The sequence below is a fragment of the Panthera leo genome, chromosome D1, assembly GCF_018350215.1.
Source record: "Panthera leo isolate Ple1 chromosome D1, P.leo_Ple1_pat1.1, whole genome shotgun sequence".
In the NCBI taxonomy this organism is placed as follows: Eukaryota; Metazoa; Chordata; class Mammalia; order Carnivora; family Felidae; genus Panthera; species Panthera leo.
Genome location: NC_056688.1, coordinates 22155431 through 22176903, shown reverse-complemented (window position 1 = coordinate 22176903; position 21473 = coordinate 22155431). Strand labels below are relative to the sequence as shown.

At 50.6% G+C, this 21473-nt stretch overlaps 1 protein-coding gene across 11 annotated transcripts in view; it reads right to left on the bottom strand.

The window, feature by feature from the left end:
• Nucleotides 1-21473, bottom strand: part of PKNOX2 (PBX/knotted 1 homeobox 2) — a 317612-nt gene that overhangs the window by 255442 nt on the left and 40697 nt on the right. For 2 of the 11 annotated variants that reach the window (XM_042907049.1, XM_042907050.1), the window contains one exon: nt 13909-14066. The exons of 8 other annotated variants lie outside the window; for them this stretch is intronic. The gene's annotated coding sequence lies outside the window, so the exon portion shown is untranslated. Of the gene's footprint in view, nt 1-10547; nt 10582-13908; nt 14067-21473 lie in introns of those variants that run through there. One more of the 11 variants, XM_042907056.1, reaches the window with a different exon arrangement.

Sequence of the window (21473 nt, the reverse complement as noted above, 5' to 3'; positions counted from 1 at the left end):
CCATCACCTTCTCCAGGCATGTGGTGCTCAGGAGTCCGGACCACACATTGTAGCATTTATAGCCCATAGGGTCATAGAATAGTAGGTCCAGAAGAGGCCTCAAAGACAATTTCATCTAACTTTCTCATTGTGTAAAAGGAGGATGCTAAGAGCCAAAGAAGTTAAGAGACATGTCAGAAGTCACACAGCTTGTCTTCAGTTTGACATGCATTTGTCTGGGCTCTGCAGTAAGATCGTATAGCTCCTCGGGGCACCTGGGTGGCCCAGTTGGTTGGGAGTCCAACTTTGGCTCAGGTCATGATCTCGCAGTCTGTGAGTTTGAGCCCCATGTCGGGCTCTGTGCTGACAGCTCAGAGTCTGGAGCCTGCTTCTGATTCTGTGTCTCCCTCTCTCTCTGCCCCTTCCCCACTCATGCTCTGTCTCTCTCTGTCTCTCTCTCTCTCAAAAATGAATAAATGTTAAAAAAAAATTTTTTAAAAAGAAAAGAAGATCATATATCTCCTAGAGAAAAAGGCCTTGGGTCCAATGCAGCACACTACTGGGCATTCATGAAATAGTGGGCTCAAGCCATGCCTGTTGATGGACAGATGAATCACCAGGGAGAGCTCAGGAGTGAGAACAAGCACCTGTCACCACGGGGCCCTGGGCACACACAGGGGCCTCTCTAGGCTTCTCTCTGCCTCTGACCTAGAACTAGAGCTCACAATCCACACAAGCACAGTCTCACCTGAGAAACAGCAGGAACAACCCTGTACTCCCAAGGCTTAACACAGATCTGGGGATACAGTAGTACTCAGTGCCAGCGGGCTGCCAGAGGGAAGACAGAGGAACCTCTGGGGGTGGGGCTCACTCCCCTCCGTTCTACCGCAGACCCACTGTGCTACCCTGGAATCAGGGAGACTGTGCCCACCCCACATCTAATCAGAGTTAGCAGGCCTACCACGGACGGGCTCAATGTCCTTTGGTGTCTGTCAGGATCACAAGTCAGAGGCCCATGGGTGTGAGCCTCCATTCGCCTCGCCCCAGCCTCCTCCCATCGTGGGTGGGGTGGGTGGTGTGGGGTGGCTTACGGCCTGGCCAGCCCAGCCCCACCTGTCACTGAAGGCTTGTGGAAGGAGAAATACAGATCTTCTTCTAGGTGTTGGTTTCCATAACAGCTGGTGGCTGTCTCCAGTTTGCCAAGCAAAGGTATGGGTGACAGAGAAGATGGGTTCTGCTGGTTCCTTTAAAGAGATTCTCAGGAGAAGAATAGGTAGAGCTCAGGGCCAAGCAGTGCTGAGAGCTCAGCAAGGTGCTTGCTTTGTCTCCAAAAGACTAAAGAAAGGGCTGTTGTTGTAAAAGGTAGAGCTGGGCTACCCTATCGAATGTGAACAGGCGGAGACATCCACCGTCCGGTCCCAGACTTGCCCCTGCAGCCACTTTCTGAGTACCATCCTCTCTCATTTATAAAATGACATAACAATACCCATTTCACCTGCTTCAGAAAGTGGAGAGGATTAAATGAGAGAGTGTCCGAGGATGGGCTTTATTAGGAAAGAAAATTAATATGCACCATGAGCTTACCATGTGCCTAGCACTCTTAGATATTCCGTTCTAGAGTTTGCATAACACTCCTATGTGCTCTGTACCATTATTATCCTAACTATATCTCCAAGAAAACTGAGGCTCAAAGAGCTTAAGTGATGTGCCCAAGGACACACAGCTCAGTAGCAGTAGAACCAGGATCAGAACCCAGAATCTGATGCCAAAGCTCATGTGCCTTCTCTCAACACCGCAATGTCTCAACAAAAGCAGTAAATGTCGCTTTTGATGAAGAGGCTAGTAAATTACAGAAAGAGCCTAAATGTCCATCATCGGATGAATGGATAAAGAAGATGTGGTTTATATATACAATGGAATACTACTTGGCAATGAGAAAGAATGAAATCCTGCCATTTGCAGCAACATGGATGGAACTGGAGGGTATTATGCTAAGTGAAATAAATCAGTCAGAGTGAGACAGATACCATATGTTTTCACTCATATGTGGATCTTGAGAAACTTCCATGGGGGAAAGGAAGGGGGAAAAAAAGTTACAAACAGAGAGGGAGGGACGCAAACCATAAGAGACTTTTAAATACAGAGAACAAACTGAGGGTGGATGGGGGTAGGGGAGAGGCGAAAGTGGGTGATGGGCAGTGAGAAGGGCACTTGTTGGGATGAGCACTGGGCGTTATATGGAAGCCAATCTGACAATAAATTATATTAAAAAAATAACTTTTTTGAAAAAAAAAAAGATGACGAAGAGGTTAGTAAGTCTTCAGACTCACAATGCTGCCTTCGTGGAGGCAAACACTATTGCTAGGACACATCCACCTGCCCCCAGGAAGGCCGTCAGGAAGGTCAAAGCCAACCCCCCCTACTGTCTTGAGACCCTACAACTCCAGGGCAACCCAGGGGCCAAGCCCTCCCAGTGGGTGCCTCTGTGGCTGTGCGGTGTCCCGATGCTTGCTTGGTGGCAGAAGCAGTGGTTTCATGGGTTGCCTCGTCATGAAGCAGTCCAGCCAGGAGGCAACAGAGAGTCCTGGAACTTTGGGCTGAAGGGGAGCCTCGGGGAGCAAGTTCAAGCTCCCCATTGGATAAGTGGGGAAATGACACCCAGAGGCCAGCCACTTGTTAAAGGGCACACAGTCCAGTTGGTGGCCGAGTCTAGAGCAGAATCCACCATCCTCTGACTCCCGGGTCAAACTGCTGTTCTCTCCACCATCCACACCACTCTGCTATGGGGCCAGCTTCATGGGCCCTGAGAGGCCCAGGTGTGGGCCTATAATGTCTGCTCTCTTGGCTCAGGAAAGGCGGGGATGGTGGGTAAGAGAGTTATGTTGTAGTCGGGAATGGAATTAGTCGGTTCGCTTCATGCACTGAGTCATTAGCCTGAGAAGTCACCAGGAAAAGTCCTCTCGGAACCCCCTCAGTCCCCACCACAGGGAGGCCTGGGAGGTACTCCTGGGGCGGTGGTGGCCCACTTGACCCCCAGACATCCTCAGAAGGGGCCCAACTCCTCACTCTAGTTCAGGTTGTCCCCCAGCAATCCCTATGAGCCCTGTGACCTGGAGAGTCTCAAGTCCCACCCCTCCCCCTCCAGCCCTGCTTGGCCAGCGCTCACCCTCACCCCTGCACGGACACTGCAGAGAGCTCACCTCCGCTCGGCAGCATCCCATCCCACTGTTGCCTCCTTTGCTTAACAGTTGATTTGTGCCCATTTTCATGTCACCTCCACGTGTCTGTGTGCCATCTCTCACGTGTTTCTGCGTTGAGTTTGTCCACCCGCAAACCGCCCATTCCCCTGAGGGCAGGGCCTGTGCATCTATTCCTACCACAGCCTTCACCAGGGTCTTTGTGCAGCAGGCAGCACCAGGCCACAGGGCAACTGGTTGTTTGTTTAATACTTGTTGATGGTGCCAGTGACCTGTGAAAGGCCCCAGGCCATGTCCTGGGGAAGCCAAAGGAAGGGGACTGGGGGAAGCTGGGTAATCCGCCAACTGGATCTCCAGTCCAGAGTAACAAGGGGAGGAAAAGGAACCTGATCGAGCCTCTGCTGTGTGCCACACACTGCCAGGTACTTTACAAATGCTCTCTCCACAATTCTTGGAGCTTATTACTTTTCTTTCTCACTTTACAGGTGGAAGAGCTAGATTGAAAGTGTTAAGCAACTTGTCTAAATTCTTACAACTACAAACTAGTAGAGTGAGACTCTCAGTGCAGCTTTATCTGAGGCTAAGCCCATACTCTGCACCATTTCCAGAGCTGACAAGCTCCCAGAGGACAGGGACTCCGCGGTTATGGGGTTTTGTCCCGTCTGTTTTTGCTGCCTGTATTCTCAGTGCCTAGAACTGCACCAGGCATACACATGGGAGACACCCCGTAAATATGTGCTGAATGAAGGAACAAAGGAATGAATGAATACCATGCTGCCTCTCCCCAGAAGGACAGAAAAAGGGCTTGTGATGTCAGGCTCCTAGGCTCCATTTCCAGGAATCTTGGACAACTATTTGTTCCCTCTCTCCAGCCAGAAAAGTACCCAATGTATAAAAGTTCCTCCAAAGGCCACGTGGAGGATGGGTGGGTTTCCTAGGACTGGGAGTGGAAGCATAAACTGCACACAAAAGACTGAGATCCTAATGAGGTGGGGGATTCAAAAGCGTTCTCGGTGCTCTGTGATCTGCTGATTCTGGGGCCACTCTGTGGCCCATGTGGATCTCGCCTCTCCCCCCAACCCTGGGGCTCCCTCATCCCCCACTGGGTATCCCCACTGCCTTGACTGAGCTATACTGAAACTGGCCACATTCCTATTAAGCAGAGAAACTAGCAGTTACACCACCCACTCTGGCCCCATCCGAACCCTCAAAAGAGTCTGCTCTGGGCCCCAGGGCCAGCTGCTTTTCTCCACATTCCAGCCAAAAATAATACGAGAACGAAGCTGTTTGGTGGAGACTTAATCTAATCTTCATTGCTTCAGTTTTAAAATATCCTGCCTGGTTTAGGGTTTCTTATTACACACAGGGATGTGTTTTTAGTGAGATAGGTCTTAGCAGAAACGGCCTTCTTGTAATTAGAAACCCGGTCAGGCAGGGCCTGCGGTGAGGCATCCAAGCCAAACAGCAGATCCCCATGAAGACAACACGTTTGCAGGGAGCTCTTCCCGAGCTGCCCGAGGGCTTGCTTCTCCCATACTCCTGGGGGATCTTGAAGGAGAAAAAGCTTGAGCTCTGGTAAAAGGCCCGTGCCTTCCAACTCGTATGTGTTCTCTTAGCAAAATTGTTGCCTCTTCTACCTCCATCCTGTGTCTCCCCGTTCTCACTCCCGATCAGAACAGAGACTAAGATGTTGCTCAAGGCTGCTGGAGAAGGATATGTAGAGGAAAAAATTACCCCAGGGAGTCCCCATGGACGAGAGAGAATTAAAGGCAAGCATTCCACTGGAGCCACGTCTCCAGTATCAGGGCTAGCTAGCATTGAAATATCAGGCATGGGAAAAGGACGACACTCGAAGTGCGGATACAGCTTTGTATAAGTGCTGGGTGTAACTTCTTGGGCTTTCTGGCCCAGAATCTGCTTTGATCTGCCAGCATGGAGCCTGCTAAGTGAGGTTCAAGCTGTGGCTAGCTCCAGACCAGCGCCCATCCCCCCCAGGCCGACCAGATGTCACACACCAGTCCGGGCTCAGGCCTCTTCTTTCCACTGGCACAAAGAGAAGGGACTGAATTTCTGATAAGTCAGATTCTGTGTTCATCTGATGCTTGAAAGCTCTTCCAAGGTAGCCCTGTTGGGGAGAAGCATGCTGGTTCCCTCAACTTAATTGCCCCTCCTGATAAAGTGCAGGTGGATGTTAGAATCACAGTGGGGCTTTCAAATTCTAGGACGTAAAGAAAGGCAGGCGTTCAGCCCCTTCGCCCAAGTCTCAGAACCTGTTGTGAGGAAAGGCTCTGGAGCCAGGCAGGGAAAGAAACCGCGGGGAAGAAAGTGACTCTGCTGCTCAGAAACTTCTCTCCTTTTCCTTTATTATTTAGAGCGCACCAGAGCAGGAGTCATGCCGGATTCACCCCTCGTAGCCTAATGAGGAATTCGTGCCACACATTCCGCTTTACAGGTGCGGAAACCGAGATCCAGAAGCTAGGGGACCCACTGGAGTCATGCAGCCAGACAGTAACAGGGCAGAAGACCGCTAGGCCCCCAAATTCCAGCTTAAACACTAACTCAGCATGCTGACCTGCCAACCTTGATCATCTCCTTCCTCCCTTTCCCACCAGGTATTAGATTTAATTAAATTAGCAGATCCCCATCGCAACCAGCCTGGCCACGCAGCCTGGCCGGAACCCAGCCAGGGCAGCGACTCCCTCTAAATTCTCCTTCTCAATATAATTCGATCTTCAATAAGTCACAGATCACATGTGAAGTGTTTTATACAAAGCATGGTGTGTTGGCCAGAACCGAGGCTAACGGTGGCTCGTGATGATTTCATTTTCCATACAACTTCCTCTGCTTTTCCTCTGTGGCATCACTTCGCCCTCTCCATACTCTCATCTGCATTTTGTTTGATCCAGACACTTGGCTTCACATGCCGTCACCCTCCAGCAATTGCATCGCACATTTATATATATCTTACAGCATCACAGTCCTTGTGCCACGCAGCGGAGGAAAAAGGAAAACTTATAACAGCATTTCTCACCTTCCTCGAACTAATTTAGAAAATGTGCTTTAAATTAAATAAATCGGGAACAAAAGTCTGAAATCGGAGGTAGAATTTCAGGGAGGGGGGGATGCTAAATAAAGAGCAAGGAAATCTTGCAACATGTTGGAAGCCTATAAATTTTATAGGTAGTTTCTTTAATAAAAACAAATTCGATTGCTAACAACACGGTATTATTAAGCCGCTAACATTTAAAAATCTAATTTGGCCTGCTCTGCTGCTGTTTATGTTGCATAGTGCGTTCACGCAGGGTAAGGAAGTCAGGTTGATGGGTTTGGTTTGCTTTCTAAACCAGGCTAATAGAGACCCCTTTAAAACCCAGCCTTTTTGCTTTCTAGGCATGCCTTGGTCCCTAATGAGTTACAGTCCCAGGTTGAAGATGGACATGGCAGAAAGAAATTTAACACACACTCCGGTGCACCCATAAACATCAAGGCCAAGGGAGAGGAGGTATGTTTCCAGTTAAGTTAAAACTCCATGAATTCAGGATTCTCCACTCACAAGACAGTAATTCTCCCTATTTCATCACTAACTTACTTCAAATGTGTTTATACAATTTATTGCTACTGAACTTCCAGGCAACTGGTGTAGAGTTAATGAAACCCAGCTTGGAGAAGCTTTGAGCTTTGAACAACTAACCACAGTTTAAATGGTTATGACATGCGGTCAAAGCCACAGCCCAGCCCCACTGCAGTTTCTGTGTTAGGACCTAGTCAAAAACCTTGTCATCTCACCTTTTGTGCCAAATAGATTGAGAAAGGAAAAAAGCGCTGAAAAATAGCCCTTCCGTGTTTCTCCTGAAGGTTCCCAGCCTCACTCCCTGACATTCTAACACATCTATCCTACTAAATGCAAGTTAAAGTCCCTCCCCCAGGGCCCAAGTAAATATTTTAGTTACCCTCTGAATTGGCAGCCAGTCGAAATCCTGAAATCCAGTTTGGGTTTAATTGAACAGGGTCGGGCCTACATAAAGCAGTGTGAGACAGGGTGTAAGGGGGAGGCACCAAAGCGGCATTTAAAGTCAGACTCCGTGAGAGTCCAAAAGGCAATATCGGGACGCACAGATGACACTGGCCTGGAAAAGAAGTAAACTCATCTTTCTGAATCACTTGGACATTGGTTTTTTATTAGTCCCCCTTGTTGCATGGCGTCGTCCCCCAAGCTCTGTCCATGTGGGAACTCCAGGAGGCTCTCTCGTTTTAAACAGGCCCATTTTGGAAGAGTAAAGGGGAGGGACTCGACTTGCCACTGCCGCACAATAAAAGCCCCTTTTGAAAGCAGCACTTTCATTAACTTAAAGCAATCTATAGACTTAAAAGCATGGAGCAGTAAACTCCCAGAAAGGATCATAAAACAGCCAGTCTCAAGTTGGGTACACTTCAGTGCAATTTGCACGAGGCATTTTACTGTGAGCGGTGGCCGGGCCCATCTCCCTCCAGTAACCCCCTGCCCCTTATTCTGAGCAGCTTCTCTTTCTCTGGGCTTTCATGCCTTTCGCGCTCACAAAGGGGAGGCGGTGACTGGGGAGTCTCCGTGGGGTCACGGCTCCCTCCCGCCCTCCGGCTCCCGGCGGGAGAGCTCACGAATTCCAAGCCTGCAAGAAAACAGCCTTGGAGCTTTGCCCCCCGGGGCAGTCGTGAGGCCCTAAGCCGCCGCAGCCACTCGTGGGTCCCGCGTCTTCCACGTCCCAGAAGCGCCGTGTGGCTACCAGAGCCAGGGGTGCGGAAAGTGGGACCATGGGCTCAAGATTACAAAAAGGAAATTTCAAATATTCCTCTCTGACAACCCCTTTACACACTTTTCTACCCTAGTTGGCCAAAGGGATAACCTCCCTCCCTGGGCAGGACTTCTCTCCCACAGCTCAAGCTAGGCTTGAGCCATAGGGGTGAGGATGGGGTTGGGGGGTGCCTCTCGAGTGGGAGATCACGAGTCCAGACAGGAGACCCCCCCCCCCCTTCTCTTTCCCTAAGGCCCTGAGGCCTCTGGAAGGCCGGAATGGCTGCGTAAGCGAGAGGGCTAGGGACTAGGGCTTTGCGTTATATCTTGTGTGTGAACACCATCATTTTCTCATCTTTGGGGACAGGAGGGTCGCCTAAATCTGCCTAAAATGTGAAGCCTTTGGCTTCCACCAGTTGAAGAGCTTTGAAATCCTAAAAGTCAACACGCTGGAGAAGTCCTGGGACAAGTGGGGTGAGGGTAGAAGACCCAGAGCGCCCCCGTTTCCCAGGCTGAACATCACACTGGCGGCCCGGCTTGTCGGCTTTCCGGCCGGGCCTGGGGGAAGAGCACACTGAGCCTGCCGCGCTCCGGCGAGGACGCCAGACTTCGAGCCCGCCCTGCACTCGGCCGCAGCCGGGACTCCCCCGGCGCGATGCGGCACCTCGCAGCTAGCGCCCCCGGCGCAGGCCGCGGTCCCTCGGGGCCACCCGCACCCGCCCGCCGCGCTGCGCCCGCGGCCCGCAAGTGGCTTCGAGAGCCTGCGGAGCCGCCAGGGTCAGTCCTCGGATCCGCTCCGAGCCCTGCGAGGCTGCCCTATCGCTTCACCCAGAACGTCCCTTCGATCTGTCCGCTTCCCGGAATCTTTCTCCTAGGACCGGGGTCTGCGCGCCTCAAGTCCTCTGCTCCAGATCCGCTTTTGGGGAGAAGCAGCAGAAATTCGGGTCTCGCCTGCCCGTGGCTCGGATCAACTACTTTCATCGCCTGCCTAAACGTTTTTCCACCCACGGAGCGTGGGGACCCTCTGGCACGACCCTCCCCAAATTCCAATAGCTTCAATCCCAGTAAAAAGCCGCGATCCCATGGCAAAATACTAAAAACGCCACCCGTTCCGCCGAGTCCAGCCTCAGATGTAACCCCAGGCCCCCAATTCCTACCTCCAGCCCCCTGCTTTGACCGAGGTGAAGATTCGATCCCTAAGCTACTCAGCAGCCCTTCAGTCACGCTTCTGAAAACAGCCTGAATCCTACAACCCAAACTCTAGCGTGGCCCTGAAGCCCAGCCTTAATTCAGGGCTGCTGCACCACCACCAGCCACCCCCCGCCCCTCTGCCATTCCTAGCCCGTGTCCCCACCGCGCGGGAACCTCGGACTCTCGCCCAGAGCCCCGGGGAAAGGACCGCCCGCTTCGCTCGTTTCTTCCTCGGGTTCGTGAGTCAGGAGAGCCCCGCTCACCCAACCCGAAGGAAACGCAAAGTTTGCGCGGCAGACACGGGACCCTGCCCCATCCCCCTCAGCTCTCTGCTCTGGGGCGCTTTCCGTCCCCCCTTTTACGAACTCGTGTCCTCGTTCTCAGGCTAGGAGGGCTCCCTATTCCCAAACCTCGCCATGGGCCCCTACGCCTCCCCGACCTCGCCAAAGACTTCCAACAATCCGCCGAAAGCCAGTTACCCTACAAATCGCCCCTCCCAGGGCGAGTGTCCCCGAGCGCGGACCCAGGGAGACCGGCTGTCCTGACCCACAGCTCGCGTTCCGCTGTCCCCACTGATCCGCCTGCAAAACCCACTCGCCCTGGCTCCCCAGGCCGGCCGGGACGCGGCCGCGGCTCCTTGACTCCGGTCACCCGGCCCGAGACTGGGGCTGCTCCCGCTCGTAGCCGCCCCGAGGCAGCTCCAGGCCGGTGGCGCCGAGCAAGCGCCGGCTCGAAGGGCGCCCGAAGCCGGGAGCAGACGAACGTGGAGCGGGCCCGCCGTCCCCAGCCTCGCCCGCTGAGCGCTCAGCCCCGAGCTGCCTGCACCGGGGCTCCGGCCCGCGCGCCGGTCCCTACTCTCGGGCCCCCAGGCTCTCCCGGCGCACGGCTCCCCTCCCGCCCGCTCCGGTGTCTCGGGCCCGCGGCCGTCCGGGTCCGCAGCCCCGCTCCTCGCACCCGCGGACAATGCGCGCCCGGCCACGGGCCCGAGCGGGGCGAGGCGGCGGCGCGGCGGCGACGGCGGCGGCGGCGGCGGCGGCGGGGCTGCGCGCGGGCCGGGCCGGGGCTCGGGCGGGCCGCGCGGCTCTGGCCGCCTCCTTCCCCGGCCTCGGCGCCACTCGCGCTGCTTCGCTCCGCGCTCTCCCGGCGCTTCCCCAGCTTCTCTCTGCACGCTCCCGCCGTCCCTCTCTGCTCCCTGCCTCCCTCCTCCCTGCTGCCTCCCTCTCTCTCCTCCCTGCTGCCTCCCTCTCTCCCTCTCTCCTCCTTGCCCTGTCGCAATGAATAATACTCTGGCTTGGGGACTGGAATAAAACACACGCGCTCTGAGGCAGCCGCCCGCAGCAGCAGCAGCCGCCGCCGCCGCGCCGCCGCCGCCTGCAAAAGCGTCTCTGACATGGAAATGAATGACAGCTTACCTGATGCCAATCTTCATCAGACTGACACCGGCGTGACAACACAGCCTATACTTCCCAGCACTGCTCGGGACGTCAGCGGCACAGGGACCCGCCCCCCGGAGCCCCCCCCCCCCTCCACACACCTCCCCTCGCCCCACTCCCCCTCTCTCCCCACCCCCCTCGCCCCCACCCACTCCCGGCCCGGCGCTTCCAAGTCCGAGCCGCAGCTGGAGTGTCTCCCTCTACTGGAGGCTTTTCTGAGACGTCGGCGCGGGCCCGCTCCTGCTGGCGGGAGGCAGAAAGGCGCCGGAGAGGAAGCCGAGGACGGCGAGCCCGCCGTTGAGCGAGGGACGCGGCGGACCCCCTCGCGACTGGCGACACCGCCCCCGCCCCCACAGAGGGGGGCCACAGAGGCCGCCTTGCACGGCTTCCTGGGCTCAAGGGATGGAGAGGAGGGGAAATTTCCCGTGCACCCCGAGAGAACTCCCCCGAAGTCTTGAAACTTAAAGCTGGCGAGGAATCCTTCCCTCCACCACCACTCCTCCCCTCCCCCCCACCACTCCCACCCCGTGCCTGCCTGATGGCCTCATTTTTATGATTGCATTTGAATAATTCTCATTACCCTGGCCCCAGAAAAGGTGCTCAGATGACACTCTGGTTAGTTATTCCTATTCTCAAGAGCTTTTTCTGCTGTGGGCTTCCCGGGGCGTTTGGCTCACCGAGGGGGAGACTGTAACGGGGTGGGGCAGAGGGAGAGATAAAAGGGTGTAGAGGCTTTGTCACTAAATCACCTCTTTGCAAATGCCAGGCAAGCCTATTCTAAGCCACTGCTATTTTCATTCTAAAAAGTCCCAGAGTTCTGGGGGTCGGGTGGTGTAATATAAAGGGAGAGACCAGCTGGGCTGTTTGAGTCTGGACCTGCTACGGTGGCTTCAGGGAGGAAATACACATTGGCGCCTTCTGAGAAGACCAGTGCGAGCACCCGGCCTCATACGTGTGCTTTTTTCATTCCACAAAGATTACCGGGCCACTAAGGGCCAGGGGTGGGCACCCAGCCACCTACAGATGCAGGCTCGCTTGCTTCTACAGTGCAGCACATGGCCCTTTGCATAAAGGGAAAGGAGAACCCCTTCCCCCCTGAAATTTGCTCCTCCCTCCCCATAGAGGAGCCATTTCAGCCAGTCAGGCAGGGATTGATCCTCTGACCCCAGAGCAGGCAGGGGGCCTGGATAAAGCCTAGACAAAGACACTGATGGAAGCAAGGAAAGCAGAAAGTGAAACCCAAGCAGGCCAGGTTTGCAGTAAGGAATCTGACCCAAGAAGTTGAAGGCTGCCCCTTCGCTCTTTCCAGGCCTCTGGGCCACTCCTCATCTGCCTCCATCAGGGGCAAGGATGAGAGCTATTAGCATTCCATGGCTCCGAAGGGGCAGTTGAGACCTTTTCTGCGCCACATCCCCGATACACTAAATACTGTTTGTCCAGATCGTCCCGGTACCCCTCAAATTCAACCTCCAAAGTTGCTTGTGGAAGACAGTCTTCACTGAGAGCCCCCTTTATAGATGGAGTTGAATCCTCTCACCTTCACGTAGAACCTCCAAAGACTTCACTAGGTGGATTTATGTCACCCCAGCCTCTGATCTGTGGTCAGAGACTCTGGCTGCTGACAGCATAATCGCTATTATATATTATACATTGTATAATAATATAATAATAATGAATGCACTTGCCCTTTTTATGTAGTACAGAAGCGGCCAGATTCTCCAACCCAGAGGCTGGAGGTCAGGCTGCCATAAACTCTCAGAGGGAAGCCCTCTTCAGACACAGGAGGGGGAGGGGAGATCCATTTGCCCCTGCCCGGGACCCCTGGAGGGAGGGTTTTCTCTCTTTCTCAGGGCTCACAGTGAGTTGCCAAAGCTTGCCGAGTCAGAGGGGAGAATCAGGCTGAATGTAAATACTTAACCCCATCAGAGAGGTGTCAGTGAGCCATAAATAGTACTGCAGGCAACAGCCATGCATCACTGATTCACACTTGTCACACCCCTCATTTTCTGAAATCTAGTTCTGCACCCAACTCTTTCTGGAAACAGGAGATCCATTGCCATGAGCTGTTAATGTTTGGAGTCTTTTTAAAAATACCGTGATTTCTACTAATACCCTTTGGATGCTTTAAACTGAACGTTGTAATTTAAAATAAATGTATCTCGCTTTAACTACATTTGTAATTTGCAAAAGCTTAAAAAATGATTACCTAAATGTAACCATCCTTCCCACAATCATTCAAAGCAAATATTTGTCCTTCGCCCACCGGAAGCTCAGCTGTGTGCCAGGGCTAAGGATAAAGAGCAGAAGCAAAGAAGTTCCAGTCACAGCCCCTGTCCTCGAGGAGCGTTCATTCCAGTTGAAGCAGGCAAAGCACCAGTACATAAAACAGGAAACAATAATCATACAAGAATTCAACAGATGACACAAGCCAGTAAATACTTAAAGAACAAATAAATCAACAGTATGTCAAATTCCAGGCGTTCCACATCTAAATGTTGGCTCTGTCAGTGAGTAGAGATGGGACAGAGTGAAAACTAAGTCTGTAGAACTCATTTCACATACTGTGCAGTCTCTCCCCCATAATCCTCCTGAGGATGAAAAGGAGGATGGAGAGAGGCACACACGTCATGTAAGTCACCAACACAGCAGCATTAGGACCAAACAGGAGTTCCTACCAATCCTAGTCATCACTCTTAAATATTGGCAGTTCCTACGGCTTGGTTCTGGGCCCTTTGCTCACTCTGTGTGCACGTGATTTGTCTTTAGGATAAGCAGTTCATACTGGCCCGCGTTGTCTCCTCTGAGCTGTAGACATGTATCGTCAATGGCCTAACTGAGTCCTGTCAATATCAGCCCATGAATAAAACTTAAACTTGTCTGTGTTAGTCTGCTCAGGCTGCCATAACAAAGTGCTACAGAGCAGGTGGCCCAAACAACAGATAGCTACTTTCTCGCACTTCTGGAGACTGGAAGTCCAAGATCAAGATGCCAGCGGGATTGGTTCCTGGTGAGATCTCTCTTCCTGGCTTGCAGATGGCACCTTCTTGCTTTGTCCTTAGGTGGCCTTTCCTCTGTGTGCACCAGAGATAGCAATGTCTGGTGTCTTTCTCTTCTAAGTGCACCATTTGTATTGGATTAGAGACCCACCCTTATGACTTCCTTTAACTTTCATTACCTCCTTAAAGCCCCTATCTCCAATTATAGTCACATTGGGAGTTAGAGCATCAACATGTGAATTTAGGGGGAGACACAATTCAGTCCACAACACTGTCCATACACCAGTTCCCTCTATTCTCAACTTAATTCTTTTCTTTGAGTTCTTTGACATTGGGGACAATACCTATTTCATCTTAGAATCCTTAGAACCTTAGTACGGTGCTTAGTCCACAAAACATATTAAAGAACTACTTGCTGAGTTGACTTGAATGGAACTTCTTTCTCCATCGTTTCCCCATCCCACTTGAGGGCCTTATCACCCGGAATGCGAATTCCAGTCACCTGGAATACAAATATTTTGATGATTTCCTAATTGGCCTAATGTCACCAACATCCCTAACACTTCCTATATACTATCACCAGGGTGTTCTTCCTAAAACAAAGGTTGGATCATACCCTGGTTTCCCCTCAAGAAACCACTGCCTCTAATATTTAGCCTAAAATGTTTATTGGACCTTATAATTAAAAGTAGAGACTTGAATGCCACATTCCTTAGCATGGCACTCAAGTTCCACCTCCTCATCTGGCTGTGATCTACTTTTCAGGCTAATCTCCTGTATTCCTGCCTACATCTCCCCATCACCACCTTCAATGGTTCTCAGTGCTGGCCCGTGGACTTCCTGCATAAGAATCTTTGTGGAACTTCTCTATAGTTCTGGGTTCCTGGTTTCCAATCCTGGAACCAGTTGATCTGGATAAGGGCCTAGGAATCTATATTTTAAAAGCTGCTGCATGAAGAGAATGAAAAGACAAGCCACAGAATGGGAGAAAATATTTGGAAGAGACACATCTGATAAAGGCCTGTTACCCCCAAAATATAAAGAACTCTTAAAATTCAACATTAAGTGAACAAACAACCCAGATGAAAAACGGGCAAAAGATCTGAACAGACAACAGATGCACAGATATACAGATGGCAAGTAAGCATATGAAAAGAGGCTCAACATCATTTGTCATTAGGGAATCGTAAATTAAAACAATAAGGTATCATTAACACCTATTAGAATGGCCAAAATCCAAAACGCTGACAACACCAAATGTTGGCAAGGATGTAGAGCAGCAGGAACTCTCCTTCACTGCTGGTGGGAATACAGGACAATATAGCTACTTTGGAACATGCTGTAAGTTTCTTACCAAACTTAACGTACTCTTATCATATGATCCAGCAATGACACTTAGTATTTACTCAAATGAATTTAAAACTTACGTCCACACAAAAACCTGCACACAGATGTTTACAGCATCTTCATTCATAATTACCAAATCTTGGAAACAACCAAGATGTCCTTCAGTAGGTGAATGGATAAATAAACTGTGGTACGTCCAGACAATAGAATATTATTCAGCACTATAAAGGAAATAAGCTATCAAGCCGTGAGAAGACATGGTGGAACTTTAAATGCGTATCACTCAGTGAAAGAAGCCAATCTGAAAAGGCCACATAATATAGGATTCCAGCTATGTGGCATTCCATAAAAGGCAAAACTATGGGGATCGTAAAGGATCAGTGGTTGCCAGGGTTGGTTGGGGGTGGAGGTGGGGATAAACAGGCAGAGCACAGAGGATTTTTAGCTCAGTCAAGTACTCTATATGATACTATATTGGTGGATACATGTCATACATTTGTCCAAATCCACAGGATGTAGTGCTCCAAGAGTGAACCCACATGAACTATGGGTAGTGATGTGTCAATACAGGTTCATCAATTATAACAAATATTCCATACAGGTGGGGGATGTTGCTAATGGGGGAGGCTGTACATGGTGGGTGGGGTTGGGGGGGGGGGACAGGGAGTATGTGAGAAATCCTGTACTCTGCTCAATTTTGCTGTGAACCAAAAACTGCTCTAAAGCTTATTAATTAAAAAGAAAAAACCCACTGCAATTGAGAGGTTTGGGCACTTCCATTTTGGCCAGCCCTGGGGCTCATGGATGGCGAGACAGCCAGTGCCCTCTTGGCCCTCCCTGCACCTGCTCACACTCTCCCCTCAGCCTTGAATTTTACTTCCCCCTTTCCCTACCCACCAAAATCCCACCTGATGTTGAGAGTTAGCTGAAATACCACCTCTTTTCAAAACTTCCTTGGCTCCCCCAGGAAAGAACAGCAGCTTTGGAGTCAACATGGCCCTGGCTTGAATCTTCACCCTATCACGAAAAAGCCACGTATCTGGGAAGTCACGGACATTGTCCGAGTCTCAGCTTCTGCCTTTGTGAAATGAGGATGATAACAGTATCCAGCTCATGAGCCCGTGGAGATTAGATAAAATAATGAAGGCAGAGCTCAGCACAGTCCCCGGCACATGGGAGGCTCTCTAACAAATGGAGCCATTAGATTTAATAGCCCTTACCCAGGGCCTCCACTGCACTTGCCTGTGCCTTTATTATAGTGCTTATTTAATTGGCCTGAGGAAGGCAGATATTGTTTACTGAGAATACTGTGACAGGCTCCGAGGGCTGTAAACACAGATAATGGGAGCAAAGAAAGGGAGGAAGGGGTGCTTACTCTTCTCGTAAGGCCTCCTTCCTGACCCTGGAACCAGGTGGGACTGGGGTACTGGGGGCGGGGGGGCTAGGGCCAAGCCAAGAAGATTCTGCTCCTGATTAAATGCATGGGGGCACACCCCTTAGAGATGGGCTGGGGGACCTGTACAATGTGCAAATGCAGACACTATATGTCTCCCAAAAGGTGGGGCTCCTGCATTCTGCTGTGAGGTGGAAGTTGGGATGTCTAGGCTCCTTGCCCATATCTGATTCACTTTTCTGACCCTGGAAAAGCCTCTCCACTCCCCCATTTCACTCCCACCCTCTGGAGCATGAGGGATGCAACCTGTCCTCTGGGCACACAATAGGCAATTAATTGGGTCATGTCTCTAACTGGCTTCTCTAATATAGGAGCAATGTAGTCCCTAAAGCCATTCCAAAAACCCCACCTTTCTTATGGTAGTGATGTACATATGGGAAGTTTCTTCAGGCACTGCCCCCCCCCCCAAACTCTTTCTCCCTGTGTGTCTGTCTGTCTCTGTCTCTGTCCCTCTGTCTCAAGCTACCCAGCCCTAACTCCAGATGAGAGGCTCCGTGGGAAGCAGGAAAGGAAAGAGAAGAGTTGTAAGTGATTCTGCAGCTCTTTCCAGTTTCTAGCAAGGGATGGGCAGTATCACAGCCAGTCTGACAGAACTGAGAAAGAGAATATTTAGATTGTAAAATGCTATGAGTTCCAAAAAGAGCCACTTGTGGGAAATGGCATCCCAAGAGTTTGGCCACAAAACTTTGAGAAAGGAAGGTATAAACCTTTGCTGTCCCCCCCACAGTGGCCACTAGCCACAAGTAGCTTCTGAGTACTTGGAATGTTCCAATGGTCCAAATGGTCCAAATTGAGATGTGCCACAAGTATAATCATGGATTTAGAAGACTTCGTATGAAAAATGTAAAATATTTCATTAATAATCATTTTATATGTATTGAATCGATATTAGTTTGGATTTATCGAATTAAATTAAAATAGGCTATTAAAGATATTTTCACCTGTTTCTTTTACCATTTTAATGGGACTGCCAAAAATTTTTAAATTACTCTGTGACTTGTATTCTATTGTTATTGAAGTCTCTCCTCTGGGCTTCGTTTTTGTCTTGGTATAAACTATGTTTGGATGCTGAAACCTTTACCATTTATCATGTATCATCTGGCTCACCGGCTCTCCAATCTACTCTGCTTCCCACCAGCACCACACAGGACCAGCTGAGGGGGGCTGGAGTGGGGGAAGGCCAACAGGACATTCAGCGGCTCCTCCCTCAGACCCTTGAAGTTGCTAGGACCACCCCTCCTCCACCCGCAGAGTTACATGGAGTCTTGAAATGTCTACTCTCTCCAAAACAAAGACTGCCCCTTGAAGACCTGTACTGACCCCTCATCCCCATCTCCTTCAGCTACCTCATCACCTTCACACCTGTTGCCCCTGCTATGACGATGGCTCTCCCTTGGCTCTATTTGCATTCTTACCACTTCACCATCACCTCCTCTCGTGGAACTGCCCTGTGTCCTTCTGCTTATACACTGGACCATCTCCTCCCTGTCTCCAGGGATGAACCCAACCAGCATTTGTTGCCTCTGATGCTGCGTCCAATCTCTAAGCTTCCCTGAGCTGAGGATTTTGCATGGCCAAGTTCCCAACTCTATTCTGGCAGCTGGACCTACAGCAGCCAGACTGCAGGGCTCAGAGAACCAAGTAACAGCACTGGAAAGGGGTGAGGCCACATCGCCCGCAGAAGCCAGTCCTGTCTTACCATGATGCGGGGGGTGGGGGGGGGGTGGGGGGGGGCGGAGGGCAGTGAGAAAGAGTGATCAAATGAAGGAACAAGATACCCAACTTACCCAGCACGGGAAGCATGGTTCGCTTAGCAAGGAAGGATAAAACAAAGCACCAACAATAATAATAGCTAATATATATTGATGATTTGCTCAGTGCCACACTCTAAGCTAAGTGCTCAACATGCACTGCCTAATCACATTCCCATGGCATCCCCATGGGGCTTAGATAAAGGGAGTAACTTGTCACCAAGTGACAAGTGTGTAGACTCAGGCAGGCTGCCTCCACAACCCATACCTGGAACCACTATGCTGCACTGCTTCCTCATAAGCATCACCGTTCAGGCTCTCATTCACTCATTCATTCACGGGTTCACTCATTCACTGTGCATACACTGACAGCCTTTAAGAAATGTACCAGGAGGTGGACTCCCATCCAGCATCTAGGCTGGCCAGACCCATGCTAGGTCCTCGGGCTATAAAGAGGAGTAAAGCACAATCCCTGAACTCAGAGATCTCAGGTTTTCAGCAACCAAGGGAGATATAGGAAAGCCTAACTCTGTCTTCAGATCACACTGTTCTATAGGCAGAGAAACTGAGACCGGGCAGGAGGGGAAGGGTAGGTCAACCTCAAATCTTTCCTGACTTAATGGGGCAAGTGAAGAGTCCGCTTGCATTGTCTAACCAAACCAGGGTTTGTCATCCAGCCCCACCCTTCCCTGGAGACTTTGCAAACATGCTGTGTCACTTCTTGGCCACAGGTGCTCTTGACAGACTCAGCATGTCTTCTGCCTGGATCCCCATTGGCTGCTCTCGTAATGCACAGTGGGAATGTCAACACTCAAGTCAAAACTCAACCATTCCAGAAACTCTACTTAATTTAGACACTCATGTCCTACATCCTTCTGGATTTGTGGGCTCACATTTCCACTATTGTAGCATACACCTGAATGCTGCTTTGTACATGTTCTTAAATTTCAAATATGTATACATTAGCTCCCCAACACGATTCTGAACTTCTCAAAGGCAAGGATTAAATGATTTTCTTATATCTCCAAGCATTCGGTAGGAACCTCAGCCTGTGTGAATGCTGATGGCTTGATCCACTGCACACAGACATAATGGTGTGTGTGTGTGAGTGTGTGTGTGTGTGTGTGTGTGTGTGTGTGCCTGTCTGTCTGAACCAATATGTACAGCAGAAGTATTTATGAGTACAAGTATCAGTGTAAGTATGTGTGGATGAATTCTCCAGCTATTACAGTTATGGAAGCTTAGATACACATCAGCACAATCCGTCAATTTCCAGACGTTATCTCTCATGATAATTTCCTGCCAAATCTTTGAGTTGCAATTAAGAAAGTAGATAATTTGAAACATTTTCCTCTGCATGTTGAGATGGATTATAATCCTAATTTGATAAAGACTGTTAATGACTCATTAGCCACCCTTGGCTTCTCCTCAGGTCATCTAACTTCCCAGGCACTGGGAGGCAGCAATGCTCAGGCCATTACATGTTATTGCTTTAGTAGCACTAAAATCAAAAGACACTACAAAGCCACAATGGCGACACTACAAAGCCACAACGGTGTGCCACAGTGCCACAGCACCATAGCCCTTGAATTCTCTTTTCATCAGCTCCTAGATTTAGTCGTCGGATTTTCTTTTCCTGGCTCTGAACAAAGCCTCTAATTTGCTGATAACCAAAATGCTCTCCCTAGGATCTTTGCACACTGCCCTAAGTGGCACATACAATGCTTTGTAGCCTTCCCTCTGCATAGATAGCGGCAGAGGGAGTCACCATCCTCAAACCTCTGGCTCCTAGCCCCATCACAATTTGTTTCCTAGGAAGTGATCCCCAAGTCCAAAGGGTAGGGTTCCTGGGAGCAAGAACTATTTCAAGTTGTTTACGGATGATAACTATGTAATAGCTCCCTTTCTTCTTTGGCTGACCAGGGATCAGAAAGCCCAGAAAGCCTTTAGGGAGGTTACCCAACCCATTCATTCCCTTCCTTCCTGACAGAGTGGCACCTCTTCCAGTCCCAGGCGTAAGAGCACTTATTGGGATGAGCACCGGGTGTTGTATGGAAACCAATTTGACAATAAATTATATCAAAAATAATAATAATAATAATAATAATAATAATAATTAAATGTTTCACAGAAGCCAAAGCCACAGTTTCCTTTGGGTCACCCACTCTAGAATTTCAGAACCCTGACTCTCAGAAAGTTCTTACTCATACACGGACTCATGTGAACATGTGTGCAGCATACACATACAGATGTTCATGCAGCATGCACATCCACACATCACAGAACCACAGAGACAGCATGCATACGTGTGTAAAGATTTCTTTGAATAGCCCTTGACCCTGAGATCTGGTAAGTGAGTAAGGAGGAGAGGAAAGCTTAGTCGGTCAGCAAACATATCTTTTCTGCATGCCTACTACACGCTAGGCACTGTGCCAGGTGCTGGGGCACAACGTGGCACAGAGAGGAGAACCTGCTGGTGACCAAACATAGCTGGACCAGTGGTTACTGCGCTCAGGAGTTGGAGCAGGTGGGGGTGGCATCCGTGGTCCCCATCAGACTTCTGAGCCAAATTCCATTACATTCCTCCCCCATGTGTGTTCTCACCCCTGTCCCTGCTCTACTTTATCCCTGTTGTCTACAGTGTAGGCTTGGGCGAGATAAAAAGCCTCCACTCCCCCGCCCCACTCCCGCCCTGCACTTTCGATCAACGTGACAAATGCTCTCTGGGCAGGACCCCTGAGGCTGTCTTCACTGCCACCCACCCCTCCTTCCTTCCCAATGAGTCCAGGGAGATCTGAGCAGAGGGGTGATGGATAGCCTTGTCTTATTGTTCCAGACTCCGAATCCAACAGGGGCCTGGGAGAGCTGTATAAATCAGAGCCTGGGCTGGGCTCTAACCAGCGTGAGGGCTCAGCAAGAGGAATGGAAAGCGAGGGACCATAAAACTGTCTGTGGGCTAAGTCGTTTCATTTCAAGTCAGGGCCAGGGAGAGAAAATGTTTGGTTCTTGGGAGACAGACTCATTTGAAGAGGATGGATAAGCTGGTGGAGGTCTGCCTGTCTGCATGCTCAGAGAGAAGGGGCCTGAGAGAGGCTGGTCCCACAGGAGGGCACTGGATGAGTCCTCGTTTCAGTGTTCACTCATTCCACTACCCAAGAGGGGTGGGGTATGCTCATGTCCCACACTCTGATGACGTTTGGAAAAATTAGTCTCTAGTGAAGATAGATTTTTCACCCCAGATGGCTGAGAAACTATAATTTTCCCTTCTTTGAGCTAGGAACAGCAGCGTGGGGGGTGAAGGGGGGGGGGTTAAAAAAAAAAGGCAATGCTGGGCATTGCTCTAACCAGCATCAAACCA